The 16,176-nt window shown below is 36.6% G+C and overlaps 1 protein-coding gene across 3 annotated transcripts in view; it reads right to left on the bottom strand.

The window, feature by feature from the left end:
- The window catches only part of LOC148073944 (zinc finger protein 536-like), a 50,544-nt gene that overhangs the window by 30,401 nt on the left and 3,967 nt on the right, over positions 1-16,176 (bottom strand). The gene's annotated exons all lie outside the window — the stretch shown is intronic.

Consider the following 16,176-nt stretch of genomic DNA (forward strand, 5'->3'; position numbering starts at 1 on the left):
ACAGAAATAGTTTTCACTACGGCTTTCAGAAAAATGATTCTGATTCTGATATTGTAATTTTTACAATAGTTGTTTAATAATTTGCAGTTCAATAAAGTTTAAAAAAAAATATTGCTAGATGACAGCTATTTCTACATCTAAAGAACCAAATAAAAACCTGATATCCCAGTGTTGACTGAGGGCGAGAGGATACAGTCGATTCTAAAGCTGATATTTTTGTCATATTTTGGTTTCAAAACAAATGAGAAAAGCAGTTACGACTTCGTCAAGAGTCATGTGGTCTGTAAAACTCCAACACCAGAGTCAAGTACTCGACAATACTACAAATATATCCTTGTTACTACAGTAAAAGAAAAAAAAAGTGTGTCATTACCCCTGTATCGAGATACATATGGTATCGCCCGGTTCTTGCCAATACACAACCCTATTACATATATATAGACATTGTCACGCGAAAAATGAATACAGTCGTCAAATACAGCAATTTTATTTTACAGGTTTATGAATATCAATATTTTTTTAAAGTTCAACCTTTAAAAGACAAAACCTCGACTATTAAAAAAGAACATCTTTTTACAATCATCCCTCACTTCTGTTGACTTCTCTCTACAGTCCATCCACCTCTCAGTAATTCAAGCTCAAACTGCTTTTGCTTCTATTAATGTCACGCCGGACTCTAAACTGTGCGATATAGTTCTTTCTTTCCAATATGAAGACAGACCGGATCAATGATTATTGATCAACTTTCTGCTTCGTCTGAGTGAGGGCATGAAAATATCCCGGTTGAAAAAAAAGCAGGCCCCAGTATATTCCAGACACACTTAAATGTCATCTCAACTAAAGTTGTTCCTTGCCTGCGGTACCTGCCGCTGGTTCCGGTGCCGCCGGGTCCATAACAAGCTCGCGAGCGAATGATAAATACAGATGAAAGCTGCGCGGCCACAGCTGTTGAGAGCAGCATGTCGGCTCAGAGCTGAGATCAATGTAAAGATCCAGCTCTGATCTAATCACATCTGACAGCCAGAGAGTGAGGCCGGCGTCTCATATTAGAAAACACTCCATACTTCCCAAATAGACATTCCCGGGATTAACTTGAGCATCGTAGAGGCTTCACGTCACCGCGAGATTAAAATGTTTTCCATCAGATTGATCAGACGATGAGGAATAGATCAATAATCTTTAATTTTCTAAAACATGATTTAACGCTGAGAAAACACAGCCTGGTCAACCTTTCCTCCAGAAGGCAGTGGAATTGCAATCTTTTAAGTTTTGTGGCTGCGGCGGATCGTCAGCGAGGATGGATGGACAATATTGTAAATCTATTGTGAGGTGACGCAGGAATGAAGCACATGAATTAGATTTATAGATCACAAGTGCATATTTTTTTTACGGCACTTGCGAAGCATTAATAATTTGTTTGCTCGGTTGAGCAGAGAAACTGACTGCAGCACAAACTGTAAACTCTCTAATGCTGCCTCACAACAAAAGAGCAGATTAAGATGCAGAAGGCGACAGTCGTGGATGTTTCTATTTGTAGATACAGTTTTTATAGATACAGTGAGTTTTCCTTTTTAATCTTTTAACCTCGGTTTAGATACAAATAAAGAAGATTTAGTCACGTTACATCGCTCCATCTGCACTCATTGAAAAGCTTTTATTGGTGTTTGGTGACCTTTTTTTTTAGTTAACCCTTGTGTTATCTCAGGGTCAAGGTGACCCTGAAAAAGTGTGTTTGTCGTATCCCCATCTTAAGGGTTAAGAAGAACAAAAAGTAGATTATTAAGATAAATTCAGCAAGAACAGAAAGAAAAGAGAATATAAAACTCCTACTTCCTGTTTGGTAAATATACATTTTGGCCCCTTGTTTGATTGACAGTAGATATTTTTTCAGCTGGTCAAATTCATCACCAGGACTTGGGGATAATAATCTTTTTTTTACTTGTTAGGTAAATAAAAGATAAGGAACACACATGACTTCAATGGTTGAAAATACCATGAATAAAAAACGTTTGTATGTGTAAAAGTAAATAGTACATTTAAATGACAAGTGATCAAATTCTTGAAATAAAAAAAAATCAAAGTAATTTACTGTCAAAAGCTTGATGTGGAAAAGTATTATCAAAAAAGACATAATTGAATAGAAAATAAGTTTTATTTATTTGAAGTAAGTCATAGAGAAAAGCAGCCAAAAACATGCACTGAGTCCATAAACTCTCTACAGCACGTATTAAAAAAGTGTTTTAATTTTTTTACTCTGGTATCGATGATTTAATGGGATTTCACATCTGCAATGATAAACCTGTTGTGTTCAAAATATTTATTAGTAGTATTTATTGGACTTGGGTACGGCAACATTCATTTTGAATTTAATAAATCAATGTTGTTTATATATTTCTGTGAATCATATAAACGACACCCACTCACCCTGACCTCATGAGAGCTAGATAAAGGTCTCAAGCGAACCCCCGAGTCACACGCTCCCCCTGGATCGAATTAAACTGGTTCAATAGCAGCACATGCATCATCCTGAAGAAGACGTTTGGTGTGTAAAATAAGAGCAATAACTATCGTCTCAACAGTCGTGGTTACCATGTTTAAATGTTCTCTCCACTCACATGAATCAGATGATGACGACATGCTATCAATGCTAATGTAAGTAAGTAAGTAAGTAATATTTATTTATTTATATAGCACTTTTCCAGACCAGGGTCACAAAGCGCTTAAACAAACAAAACAATACTCAAAAAAGTATATACACTTTAAAGATCAAGATAATACTGAGAACAACACAGGAGTTCCAGAAAATCAAGGAAAAGCCTGAACAAATAGAAACGTCTTAAGATGTTTCTTAAAGGAGTCAGTAGATCCATCAAGCGCAAAGAGAGAGGAAGATTGTTCCAAAGCTTCGCTCACCAATACAAATGGTAAACAATGACTAAAATGAAAGTTGACTCAAGAATCTTCCCAATTTCCTAAAACTATAAAGTTTATCCATCCATCCATCTTTCTAAAAAGCAACAAAGATAAAAAATAAGTCATAAATAATAATAATAAATATGAATTTACCTGGCAAAGTCACTAATGCAGAACAGTTACTTAGAGCCTGTTGGAAAGTACAAAATGTAGCCGAAAATTGACACTTTAATTAGTCAGATAGACATGTTGAGACATTTTTAAATCAGTTTTTTTTTGTTTGTTTTTTAAACATTTTGTAGTCATTCATTAGGTTTGTTTAAACATTGGTACTGTTTCAAAAGAGATGGTTTGGCAGCAGCGTCCGGTAAAAAATACATAAAACTCGTCCCTACTGAATATAAAAGTGTCATTTTTGGCGACAAAAAGTTTTGCTTTAAAGAGATTTTTCCAGATTTGCGAGTGGTTGATGTTTTTTTTTTCACCTGGAATTCCATGTGTTACTTTAACAACTGCATTACCCTGCACCTCCCCTACTCACACACACACACACACACACACACACAAACTATTCAGCAGGCCAACGATGCTGTCAGACGAGTGTGTTCAGGGAAGAGGGCAGCGCTAACACAGCTGCCCACCATGACCAGCACAAAAAGATAGCAGCCATATACTTTCTGACAGGCGGATTAATGAAGCCCTATAGGAGCTCCTCTGTAGACCCACCCCCCTAAAAAGCCTGACGGAGATAGAATAGTCTAACCAGCTCCATTCATTACTGCGGGAGCACAGAAAGAGCACACACAGCAATGACAAACTAGCTCCTTGTGAGTTATGGCTAAAGAACTCATAAAGGAATACATGCACATTTGTAGGGGACGTTGGAATCCACGCCGCGACTCTAACAACCATCAAAAGTCCGCCGTGTTCGGTCCCGAGAACATAAAGCCGGAGCTTTGGTGTGCTGCAGGTATTTTGGGAGTCAGCTGTTTGAAACTGGGCTTTTCCTGTGACTTTGTTTTCTCCTGCTTGTTAATAAAGATTAGTGGCCTTGAATGTAGCAGCCGGGAAATAAGTCACGCTGTTTTAGTTACCACAGAGAGCCCCTGCAGGACAGATTGGAAACTGCAGGTGTTCAACACACTGCTCTGTTTGTCATATTTGTGCAGTTTTCTCAAATATACTTTAAGATCTTATCTTGTATTGAAGCCTCGACAAGAGAAATTGTTGCAAAACAAAGTATTAAAAGGTCTATATTTTAAGCTTGCTCGCAGCAGAAGCTAAAATGCTAACACGCTACAAAGACAGGAAACACTATGGTTACTTTCGCCAACTCCCAGTATGTACAGTACTGTTTTTTTTCTAAAAAAAAAAATACACATTAAATCATATATAAACTAAACTTTTTTTGTGTCCGGTAAGCATTCACCTATTCTTTTAGACATTTAGTTTATAGATGTTTCAAAAGTAATCATTAAAATTCTGAAAATATAGCAGGTCATAAACTTGTTCACTTCAATGTCTTTACTCTGTATCTTTAACCTGAGGCTTCTTAGCTTTTCTCAGCTAACAAGCATGAAGCAAGATGAGGCAATATATGGGAATTTATATGCATTTTAAATAGAGTTATACAACATTTCAAGTCATTGTTTTTTTGTTTTTTTGCTCAGAAATGTAATATATGTCCTTGTACTTTTTTATGAATAATTATTCAAAGGGAATCAATTTGTGTATTTAAAGTAATTTATAAAATATATATTGGTATCATTATGGTGGAAGAAGTGAAGTACAAATACTGTTTTACTGTCATAGTGTCACAGATATGGATTGGTACAAAAATATAATACTTAATCAACATAAAAACAGTTTTTTCTAATCATTCATTTCAAATCACTTGTTTCCAGCTTAGCTAGTTCAGCCGCGGCAAACGAACAGTATGGCTGCATTAAAATTATGTTTTTTATAGCGCATCATTAACACAATTCTGTATTTCAAGGGACGGATATTAACCCATGTGGCAAACTTATCTGCAACCTCGTCATCAGCGCCACCTCTGGGAACTGTCGTTTTAAACATTGGAAATTTAGTAATGTATTCACTATACACTATATATACACATACACAAGGTCTTTTTTTTAAGTAGTAATAAAGCTATAAAATGTGTGTTGTTTGCTAACAATGAGTCTTGTTCCTGTTTTTTTAAGGTTTTTTTGCCCATACTAGGACCTCCCTTACCTTGGAAAAGGAACCAAAATCTTATAGCCGTCGATGTTGTGGTCGAACAGAAGCCATATTTACTAAACTTTCTTAAACAGGAAGTACAAGACAGCGATATTTCCTTTTCATCTTTGGAGGTTTGATAATGATCATTTTTCCTTCAGCATCCCTTTACTCTCATTGGATAAATGTTGACATCCATTAATTGATTCATGATCTTACCTTAGGACTACCATATATATGTCACCATATCAAATATGAACATTAATGTACTTTGATTTTAAGCCAAACGAACAGCGGGCCACTTACAGTGACTTGGCGGGCTGGATTTGGCCCCCAGGCCACGAGACACATCTAAGGAATCTACTCTCTCTACCATATCTGTGGCCGAACTATCATCCCTTGTAAGATCGTGGCAGATGTGAAACGTCGAGGGTCAGAGGACTGGATTCAACTCTGAAAAGCTCTTTTGATTGATGAACTCAGAACTGAGGTTGCTGTGCATTATTCATAAATTCTGCATTCATGAGCTGCCTCTGATTCACTCAATCGCTCTACGCACAGAAATCTAACACAAACACAGTCTCCCTAATATGCTCACATCTTGCCCCCCCCCCCCCTCTCTCTCCGACACACACACACACACACACACACACACACACTGGAACAAACACATGCAGCCACGTGCATATGGAATGTAATTTAAATCACTAATGTGTAAACAGTTTGTCATGTTTGCACAGGCCACCTGTTCTTTCTGGACCCAAACAAAGCTCTGGCGTACGACGCGGTGTGTTAACAGTGTGTGGTGAGTTGGGGATGCCTTGCACAAGAGCAACCGGTGCACACGACGAGGCGGCATCAGATGGTTGAGCCCAGCAGGACAGGAGCCGGATCCAGAACTATTCAAGCTGTTTTCTTCTTTCTAGCTGATGTTGTTTTGGGAATGTGGAGTAACAGTTCTCGACGACAGGAAGAAGGACATGTTTTTAGCGTTTAGAATGTCGAATCCATATTTGAGCAGTTTCACTTTTGTGTTTTTAATTGACTTTTGGGATCTGATTTTGGGACATTTGTAACCTTTTATTTTTACAGTTTCAAAAAATATATATTTTTAATTCAGTGATTTAAGAATACGTTTCCTAACGAAGGCTGTGGACCACATGGGCTCGAATCAAGGGCTGCAAATGGTTCCCAACTTTGTTTTAAAGTTTGAGCTGCTGTTTGTCTGCATTACTAATGTGCTCCCTTCTACAGAAAATATAATAATTTTAATTTGTATTGTGACCCAGATATGCATTCGTTTTTTTTATATTTGCATTTTGCTCTACATTGTAAAGAGCAATACAATATTGTATCTGATACACAAGCAGTAGAGTTTTCTCATATTTTCTTTATGAAAAACTGAACTATGGCTTTTTTTCTAAAAATATCTTATTAACTTTTTAAAGATGGTTCTTGCTATATTTGGGCAAAAACAGTTTGTTTTATTTGTCTAAAAATGTATATTTTTAGAAGTTGTTTTTTTTCAGAAAAATCAATTTGGTCAAACTATTTAATAAAAACAAATTAATTTCTAGACCAATATGCACCTAATAGTTTAGTTACCTTAAGCTGGCTTTTCCCAGTTATTCAGGTTAAGAGAGAGGGGACACTACAGCAGGTCACTGAGAGCCTGGGCTTCTGTCTGGTCCGTTTTTCTTATTTATCTTCGGGGTTTGTATAAGTTATATCATTAATATCATCTTTGTACTAAAATACTTCAATATAAATGTATGTCAATGGTCAGTTTTCACTTCATTACATCACCATCTTTATTACAGACTAGTTTATTTCTGTGAATTTAGAACAAATTGTTTAATTGTCTGTTGTTTGCTGCTGTAGAAGCCTTTTGATAACATTCCTTTTGTTTCCACTGAACAGAGATGCATGTTGGGATATGAAGCTTTTGGCCTTCATTGCCCTGACTTTGTGGCGAAAGTTTAAAAAACGCAATGAATGAAAGTTAAACGATAGGGACAGGCACCGATTCTCGTTACGATAATGTTACCACTTCTGATTTTATTAAAATTCAAAAATTTTAACCATGTATTTAAAACTATAGTTACGACAGTTTTCGGTAGCGATCACGCAATCTCGCTCTGCATCGTAACTCCGTAGTAAAGCCACTCATACACGCCTTCACTCGATCTTATCAATTTAGACCCAGAATTCAATTGACGAAAAAAGCTTGACAACATTTTCCCCCAAAATAATACTGAAGGAAATTAAGTCCGACATTCTTTAAGGTTTGCTCAAAAAGTACCTGTTTGGCACAGTTATTAGCTAAAATCCATTAGTAAACCCCTCGTAATTTAAACCATAGATGTCAATCTTAATCACACAAGGGGCCAAAATGTATTGGCAGTCCAAGTCGAGGGCCAAAGAAAATGTTTGTTGACGTAACAGGAAGTATAAGTTTGATATTTTCATTCTTACTCATACTGTTGGCATAAATAATCTCTGTTATCTTATCTTAAAACACTGGCATATTTATAGATCACACTTTCAACATGAACGTAAATCTACTTTGATTTAGAGACAACCTTTCGTCGGGGCCACATAAAATGACTTGGCGAGTTCAACTCTGTGTCATGAGTTTTTCACAGAGTTGTACTCGCACTTACTCACGTAACAATACTAGTCCGTCTTAGGTCAGTGTCGGTTCATCTCAAAATGGCACGTTAAAAATAATGATTGGATGTTTGTTTCCGAGGGAAACATTGCACCGTCGCTCAGCCCTGCAGGAGCTCGGCCCCTACATAATGACCAGTGCAAACGGTCACTTCCAGTCCCTCCCACAGACAGATGCCATCATCAGCGAGTTTACAGATTCTCTTGTCAAAAAGTCTCCGCGAGAACTTGGGAGCCGGAGACAAACGAGTTCACGCTCGTGATTGCTTAACCTCGGAAAGTGAGTTAAAACTGCCTACTTTTGGTTGCAGAAGCACTCTGAGGCACTAAAACAAAAGTCATTACACAAATCATCACAAAATCACAGCGGGAGCCTCGCTAATGCCACTTACAGTATCTCATTAAGCTATTGCATCTACTGGAGAAGAGAGAAAAAAAAAAAAAAGAAGAAGAAAATAATCCAAGGCACATTAACTGATAATTCAATCAGCTCTTGTTTGGCAGCCATCTTGCCCTTGTGATGGTCTTTTTTACAGCACAGACCTCTTTATGAAGTTCCTCCCGCCAACACACACACACACACACACACACACTCTGCCTCTCCACCCGCCTGCTCCCGCACTCTCTAAAAACAACAAAACATCCACCATTAGACAACGGGGTACCGGCGTAATTAGAAAATGACTTCCTTTGCAATCCTAGCTAAGTAGTTTACACACTGTAATTACAGGGACGAAATCATCTTTTCATCAATTCACTGATTGAGCTCATCAACCCAGTGGGATCCCAGGACTGTGCTCCGGCAACATCTGGGCTAACAGAATTAGCCCTTCAGTTTAGCTCAGCGGCAGGCGGAGCAGCGTGATCACCGGACATCGCCGTGGCAACGTCGTCTCCCGACTCACGGTGAAAACTTGTTTAAAGGAGCGCAGGTCCCTCCTTTGGTGACCCAGAGGGGAGTCCATTAAGACTTGACATCCTCCCCACTTTCAAAATGGCGGTTTAAAAGGATGATTCCCAGTGAAGTCATTTAAAGAAGAAAGAGACAAACTATTTTACGGAGGGATGTTTTGAATCTGAAGTTTAAGTACACATCCCGACCAACAACAACAAGTCCCATTATATTAAATTAGGCTGAAATATCAAGAAGAAGATATATAAGGTGTATTAAATGGTTCACATTTGAATGTAAAATGTGTCATTCCTTTAATTTCTTTACTTAAGTGGTTAAAAGAAAATCCTTACTCTATATTCTGCTTATTTCTTTTTCTTTTTCCTCTATATTCGTTAAAAAAAACTTTAAAGGTAATCTTAAATATGTTTCTCTCAAATAAGTTGTTCTGGGTTTTTCTTCAATGAAATTCATTTTAGTTTTTTCTTAATCCGTAGTTGGTATTGTTGGTAAACCTTTCATCTTATATGTTAATTGTATTAACGTAGATTTAGTTTCAATTTTTTCCGCAACAGTTTTTACATAATCATTGAATTTTGTATGTTTAATGTGATATAATATCTGGGCTAACAGAAGAGCCTTTAATTCAGAATACTGCCCCGCGGTCCAATCTTGTATAATGGGAAGAATTTGGATATTCTTTGTTACAAAAATATGTGTATAAAGTGAAAATAAAAACTTGAAAAAAAAGTTGTGAAATCCTCAAGCTTAAAACCAGCTAGATTTTTCAAAAAAAAATGTTTTCATGTCATGCCTGAAAAGCCAGGGTAGTCAACACATCAAATTTAGAGTTTTCTAAACCATTCTATCAACAGATCGAAAAGCAACGCGAATTTTGGTATTAATATCTTCAGTTTTGGTGTGAATACCCTTTATTTTGTAGTTCAGACAAAAGTTTAAAAAAATTAACATTTACTTAAAAATCTGATCATGACAGTGATTCAAAGTACTATCACCCCCTTATCAGATCACGATACAGGGGAACCATACATTATATTGAGATATATTGTGATACTGTAGGAACAAGGATATATTTGTAGTATATCAGTCACTTGACTCTGGTGTTGCAGAATTTAAAGACCACATGTCTCTTGATGAAGTTGTAACTGCTTTCATTTGTTTTTAAAACCAAATTATGTCCAAACATCAGCTTTAAACGCTGCTGGAGTCACTGTATCCTCTCGTCCTCAGTCACCACCGGATTCTTGCAGGATTTAATTGTTACTTCAGCTGCCAGGGATATGATGACTGCCACCATCTAGAGGCCTGGAGTTTAATTGCAACACATAAATGAACATACGTAGTGAACATTTACATGTATTATTTTTTTTCTTTTAAATAAACAGTATATGTTTTATTTTATACAAACTTTATTGAAAGATAAAACGGAAATTGTGATTTGAAAATGAAATAATTGATATAGTGATGGCTAATATCGACATGGTATCGTGAAAAATTATCAATTTTTTGCAGTTAACCCTTGTGTTATATCAGGGTCAAGGTGACCCAGAGCCCTGAAAAAAAATTGTTATTTGTATCTATTGTGTTATCTCAGGGTGAAGGTGACCCAAAGGCCTTAAAACAAATATGTTTAGGGCTATAATATTCCACCTGCATGTTCAATTTTGTACCTGGGCTTAAATTCAAACATTGTAAACAAGGAAGACAAATATTTATTTAAAATACTAGTGGCAGCCGCTAAGAAGGCCATTACCAAAAAATGGCACAATACGAAACCACCAACAGTGGAAGAATGGACTCACTGTGTTGTTCTCGATGTTGTCTTGATCTTTGAAGTATGTACTGTTTTGAGTATTGTTTTGATTGTTAAAGCGCTTTGTGACCCTGGTCTCGAAAAGCGCTATATAAATAAATATTACTTACTTACTTACTTACATTGTCAAAGGAGTTTTTGAAATGGTACTTTTAACCCACAGGATAAGGACACAAGAAGACAAATTTATTGAAAATGGAAAAAGTGGACTCTGTTTACACAACAACGACACCTGTGAAATACTTGGACTGTATCAGTGTGTACTTTATATATTGAAAGATGCATGTAAGAAACATGAACAACCCCCATTTTTATTTTTTTATTTTTTATTTTTATTTTGTGTTTTTGCGTTGTTGGTTTTTTATTTTCTGTGATGTACGTGTGTTTGCCTTAATATGGAAAACTCTAATAAAACTTAAGTTTGAAAAAATATATATATATGTTTGTGGTATCTTTGTCTCTCTCTGGCTTCCAAAAACACATATGTGGAGGTTGTTCACCTTGTTTTCAGGCCTTCGGGTCACCTTGACCCTGGGATAACAGATGAGTTAACACTGTTCTGGCCCAAAATAATAGTACAGAACGTAACTCAAACATTGAGGCACTGTTTCAAAAGTACAAGTTTGCCACAAGTACTTTTAGAAGTTGATTTTGGTAGAAGAACCGTGTAAAACCACAACAATTCCTTCCATCACAAACATTTTTTTGACCACTTATGGAGTTTAAACACCTCAAATCATCTCTACCTATAAAACAAATGGTCGTAATGTTCAGCCCACGAGCGAGTGTAACCGAAGAAGTCGTTTCCAAAGAACACGCTCATCGTCATTGACCTTGATCCGCGACATCACCTCCTCTCGACACCCGCCCAGTTGAAGGTGAAGTGTTTTTGGTCGGTCTCTGTCCTGCACGAGGGCTCTACCTCTGTCTGTTGGCAACAGAGGCAAGTGTTTAATGTGGCAGCTGTTAGCCTCGTGGATTTCCACTAATCACTCTCTCCTGATTACTCTGATGAGTGTATGATGCTCTTAAATAATCAACCGGCGGTGAAAAAAAAAAAAAAGAAAAATAATTATCATCATCTCCCTAAGTAGTGCAGCTGCACCCGCCTGCAATAATTACAAAGAGAACAGGGCGCCTTCGCACGTCACTTACAACCACTTATTATTAGCGATAACGCTAATTGGTGCGGCGGTGGGCGACGATTCTTCGCGGGGTTCATCGTAAAAAGCCGAACCTTGAAAGTTACGGCACATTAGAGGTCTTAAAGCCAAAGGTATTAAAACACCGGCGCGCCGGAGCGGGCCAATAATCTGAGGCAGGGGAGCTGTAGACCTTTCTGTCAGAAACCCCCTTTCGGGTTTGGATCTCTGGCTCCGCCCTCCCCCCCCCCCCCACTCCAACCCCTGGTATCAGCCTGGCAGACACAATTAACATTTTCATAAAAAACAATTCCCTGCCTCCGATAGTCCGATGTAATTTGTTTTCCATCTCTGTTCATTAATCATTGTTTAAATCGGTGAGCCGTCCCCTCCGCTCTGCCATCTGCACTCAGCTGTGGTACAGATATGACACCTTCCCCCTTAATGGGAGCTGACAGCCCGGAGAGGACGAGGCAGAGCAGCTTCCTGCGCCTGCTCTTCCACCTCACGTACCACCAGCAGGTGAGAGAGGTCTATTTAGAGGATCTGATTAATCAAACAACATTAGGGCCGTGACAATGGTTTCTGAAAAAAAAAACACGTGGAGAAAACTCTGGAGGAGGAAGCTTGATTTTTTTTTTTTTTTCTGAGGACACTCGCTTGTTGGGGACGTTGTACTTATTTGTCGAGTAAAAGTGTGAGGGTTGCGATCTCTGTTATCAGTGGAGGAGTCAAAGAAAATATTGATAGACTGGTTTACTGTATATCCATATGTTTTGTCCTGGTACTTTATTAATATTCAATTCACACCTTTCATTTGTTTTGAAAAATAAAATATGTCTTAACATCAGCTTTAAAAGCTGTTGGAGTCGACTGTATCCTCTCGTCCTCAGTCATTACCGAATCTTTAATTGTTCTTTGAGCTGGCTAGAGTGTGTTGGCTACTGCCATCTAGCTGCTGGAAGTATAATTGCAACACAAAAATGAAAAAAGTTAATATTTTTAAACTTCATTGAAATATAAAACGTAAAAGAACTGATGATGAATATAAATTGTGATATTTCTTTTGTTGGGATTTAAAATCTAGATTTATTTCATCATAGTCCTCTAAATATATACTTTAAATTTAAATTAAGTATGTGTAACATTTAAATCATTCATCTTTTTAAAATCAGAATCATAATTATTTTTATTCTTATTGTAAAAACTGTAAATTGTGTATGGACTGTATATTTGTGTATTAACATGTTACATTTAGAATTATATTTGTATTGTATTCATATTTAAGTATTTTGTTCAATTTTCTTGTGTGCTCTTGCTTATTATATTTTTTTGACTTGATTCTGCCGTAAACTACAATTTAATCTAATATAATCTAACCTAATCTATTGCCATTTTCAGTGCAAAACTGATTATTGACTGTTATTATGTTCAACAATAAACATTTAATAAAATCTAAAATGTAAAAAATAAAATACAAATTTTTATTTAGGTATTTAAATAACAATTGACATCTAAATATTCAGAGTGTTTAATCTTTGTTTTGCAATCAAACATCTGGCCACTGGCAGTCATTATATCTCCCGCTGCTTAAGGAACTATAAAATCCAATGAGAACCCCTGCATTGACTGAGGTCGAGAGGATACAGTCGACTCCAGCAGGTTTTTTGGACATATTTTGGTTTCAAAACAAATAAAATCAGTTACAACTTTGTCAAGAGTCATGGGGTCTCGTGACAAAACACCAGAGTCAAGTATTCGACAATACTATCAATATGAATGTTGATTTTTAGTCCTAAAAGAATGTCATATTTTACACTGGAAAAAGTGGGCAAAACTGCTGAAACTTTAGAAACGTAGAGGGGTCAAAGTCTTTCAACACTCAGGGTAAGGGGAGGGGGGGGGTACAAATTTCTTAATCACGGTCAACTTCATGGAATATTTACGGTTATAGACTTTGATTTTGAGCAAACCATCCAGCATGTGAGTTTGATACATGTGACAAAGAATTAATAAAATTGCTTTGATAGAAGTGTCAGAGTCGGTCACGCACTGACTATAAGTATGTTCCTGAAAACTGATTTTGTGTTTAGATTTATCAGCTTCGGATTAGAGTACTCATACCAGCGAGATTTTTCCACTATTAAACAACAAGACAGTTTGAAAGTCACAACAAATTTCGATTTGCAATTGCAAACAATGAAAAAACTCACTTCACAAGTAACCTTGATTTAAAGTATCTCAAATAAAGTAATGTGTATTTCCTACACTGCAGAGTTTTATGTTAAAGTTGCACTACTTTTTTTTTAACAATGAATTATTGATTGTAGCTGCCCTAGAAATGACGTCAAACCCTACTATGTAGGTATCTGGTAGAGATATAAACTGACTTATCCTTTTGTTGAGGCGCAGAAGATCTACTCTGAAGATTATTGATGTGCTGATGAAGCTTCATGAAGCAGTATCATGTTGTTTACAGGTCACTAGGTGGCGCAATCAGTTTAAGAAAAATGTTATGTTTCATAAGAACAGTTGTTGAAAACAAAGGAAAATAGTGCAGAGACCACCATCTAGTGGACTCTGAAAATAAAGACACTGCTAATGAAGCTTCATCAGACCATCACTAGGCTACACCATTAGATAATGGGTACTAAATTAGGTCAACCAACACATTGAAATGGACAAACAGGAGTCAACAAATGGGTTAAAAATTTAGACTTGAATATTTTGTTTGGACACAATTCGATAGACCTCATTAAATATTTTATTATAGATAAATACACAAGCGAATGATGTTGTACATTAATCTGTATCAAAATAAATACAATCATAATAAATACAACAACATTTTTAAAATGATTTTTTTAATGAAAACTTGAATTATTATTCATTTTCTTATTACCATTAAGATGACAAAATGGGGCTGAAACCCATCCCAGCTACATAGGGCAGAGGGCAAGGTCACCATCACATTAAACTCAATTAATAGTCATCAAATAACCTCTTTATATTTGGAACGGACCATTGTGGCAACAAAAACTCACATCAGCGCGCTCAGCAGGTAACGCAAAACGCTGTAAAGTCACGAAACACTGTGAAACAGAAGCAGATTCAAATTTTTGCCAAAGTAGTTTTTGCTCTCTCTCTCCTCCTCTAGTTAAATTAGCACAGCGTTCCTACAATATGCTATTGTTTTCCTGGAATTGGGAGCAAGGTTATTAATTATTCACTGTTGTGTTCTCATATGAGGGGGCTATGCTTTTCACTGCATTGCCTCATAGATCAAATACTTGGGGCCATGGTTCTCGGCAAATTTCACCAGGCAACATCACGCAGACGTTATTATCATCTGCGGGCAGATGTTTAGGAGTTTGGAAAAAACTTTCCTGAAGAGTTAAGGGGGGAAAAAAAGGTGCGATTCGTGCCTTCCACGCGGAAAACAACAAGTCAATAAATTCTTTCTTTCTAGTGGTTTTAAGCCTAAGTCTAAATAGCTTAAGGCATTTTTGGGGGCAAAATCCTGCTCAATGTGGTGGTAAGAAGGTGCCAAAAGGTTCATCTGGACTGTTGATTTCAGCGTGGATTACTGATCAAACCATGTGCCTCGTGTTCAAACAAGTGCCTCTATCAGGAGAGAAAGTTGCCAAGCACAGCTTAGTCATAAGCTGCATGAATCTACCGCGGCATGATGGGAAACCGCCTGATGATACATTAGATTCATTTGTACACATTCGCACCTCTATCTGTATTCATACCTACATTCATGTTAATCTACATTTTTTTATCATTTTACAAACTACATGGACACTTTTCTAAAGTAAATTCCTACTTATGGTTAGCAACGCATTTCTTCTTTATTCAAAATATTTGGCTTTTTTTTAATGAATTTTATATGTAAAATGAAGCCCTTGTTCTACTATACAGTATGTATTTTTATTCTAATTTTATATATACAACTTATGATAACCCTTTAAGGGCACAAGTAAAAATAAATGTAAATTTTAACTTACTTTAAAAGAAAGTATTAATCTATCACTAATTTGTGATATTTTATTTGTATTATTGGACATTTCATATGTCACCAAACACTCCCTTCAAACTTCTTTCTTTCAACATGATTCTTTCTCTTATTGGATGCCATTGTATGATTGTTGACATCGTTTATGTGTGCCTTATCTTATCTTAAAAACTGGCATCTTCATAGGTCATTACATGAACTTTAATGAACTTTGATTGTGAGCCAAACAACTGGCATGAAATGAATTCGGGGGCCAGATTCTGGGGCCTTGTTTGACCCCTGTGATCCCCTAAATGCAATTACAAAGACACTGTTTCTTTTAAGTCGCATACGACATCGGTAAAGCAATGGATTGAGACAAGTTCTTAGGCAGGTATGTTTACTTTCTATGCTATTTTTGGTTGAAAAATATGTATAAATAAAATCAAAACCATGTCAACTCTAATGGTAAATAATGCAATGTCAAAATTCTATTTGAATTCCACAT

The sequence above is a fragment of the Callionymus lyra genome, chromosome 8, assembly GCF_982586985.1.
Source record: "Callionymus lyra chromosome 8, fCalLyr1.hap1.1, whole genome shotgun sequence".
Lineage (NCBI taxonomy): Eukaryota > Metazoa > Chordata > Actinopteri > Syngnathiformes > Callionymidae > Callionymus > Callionymus lyra.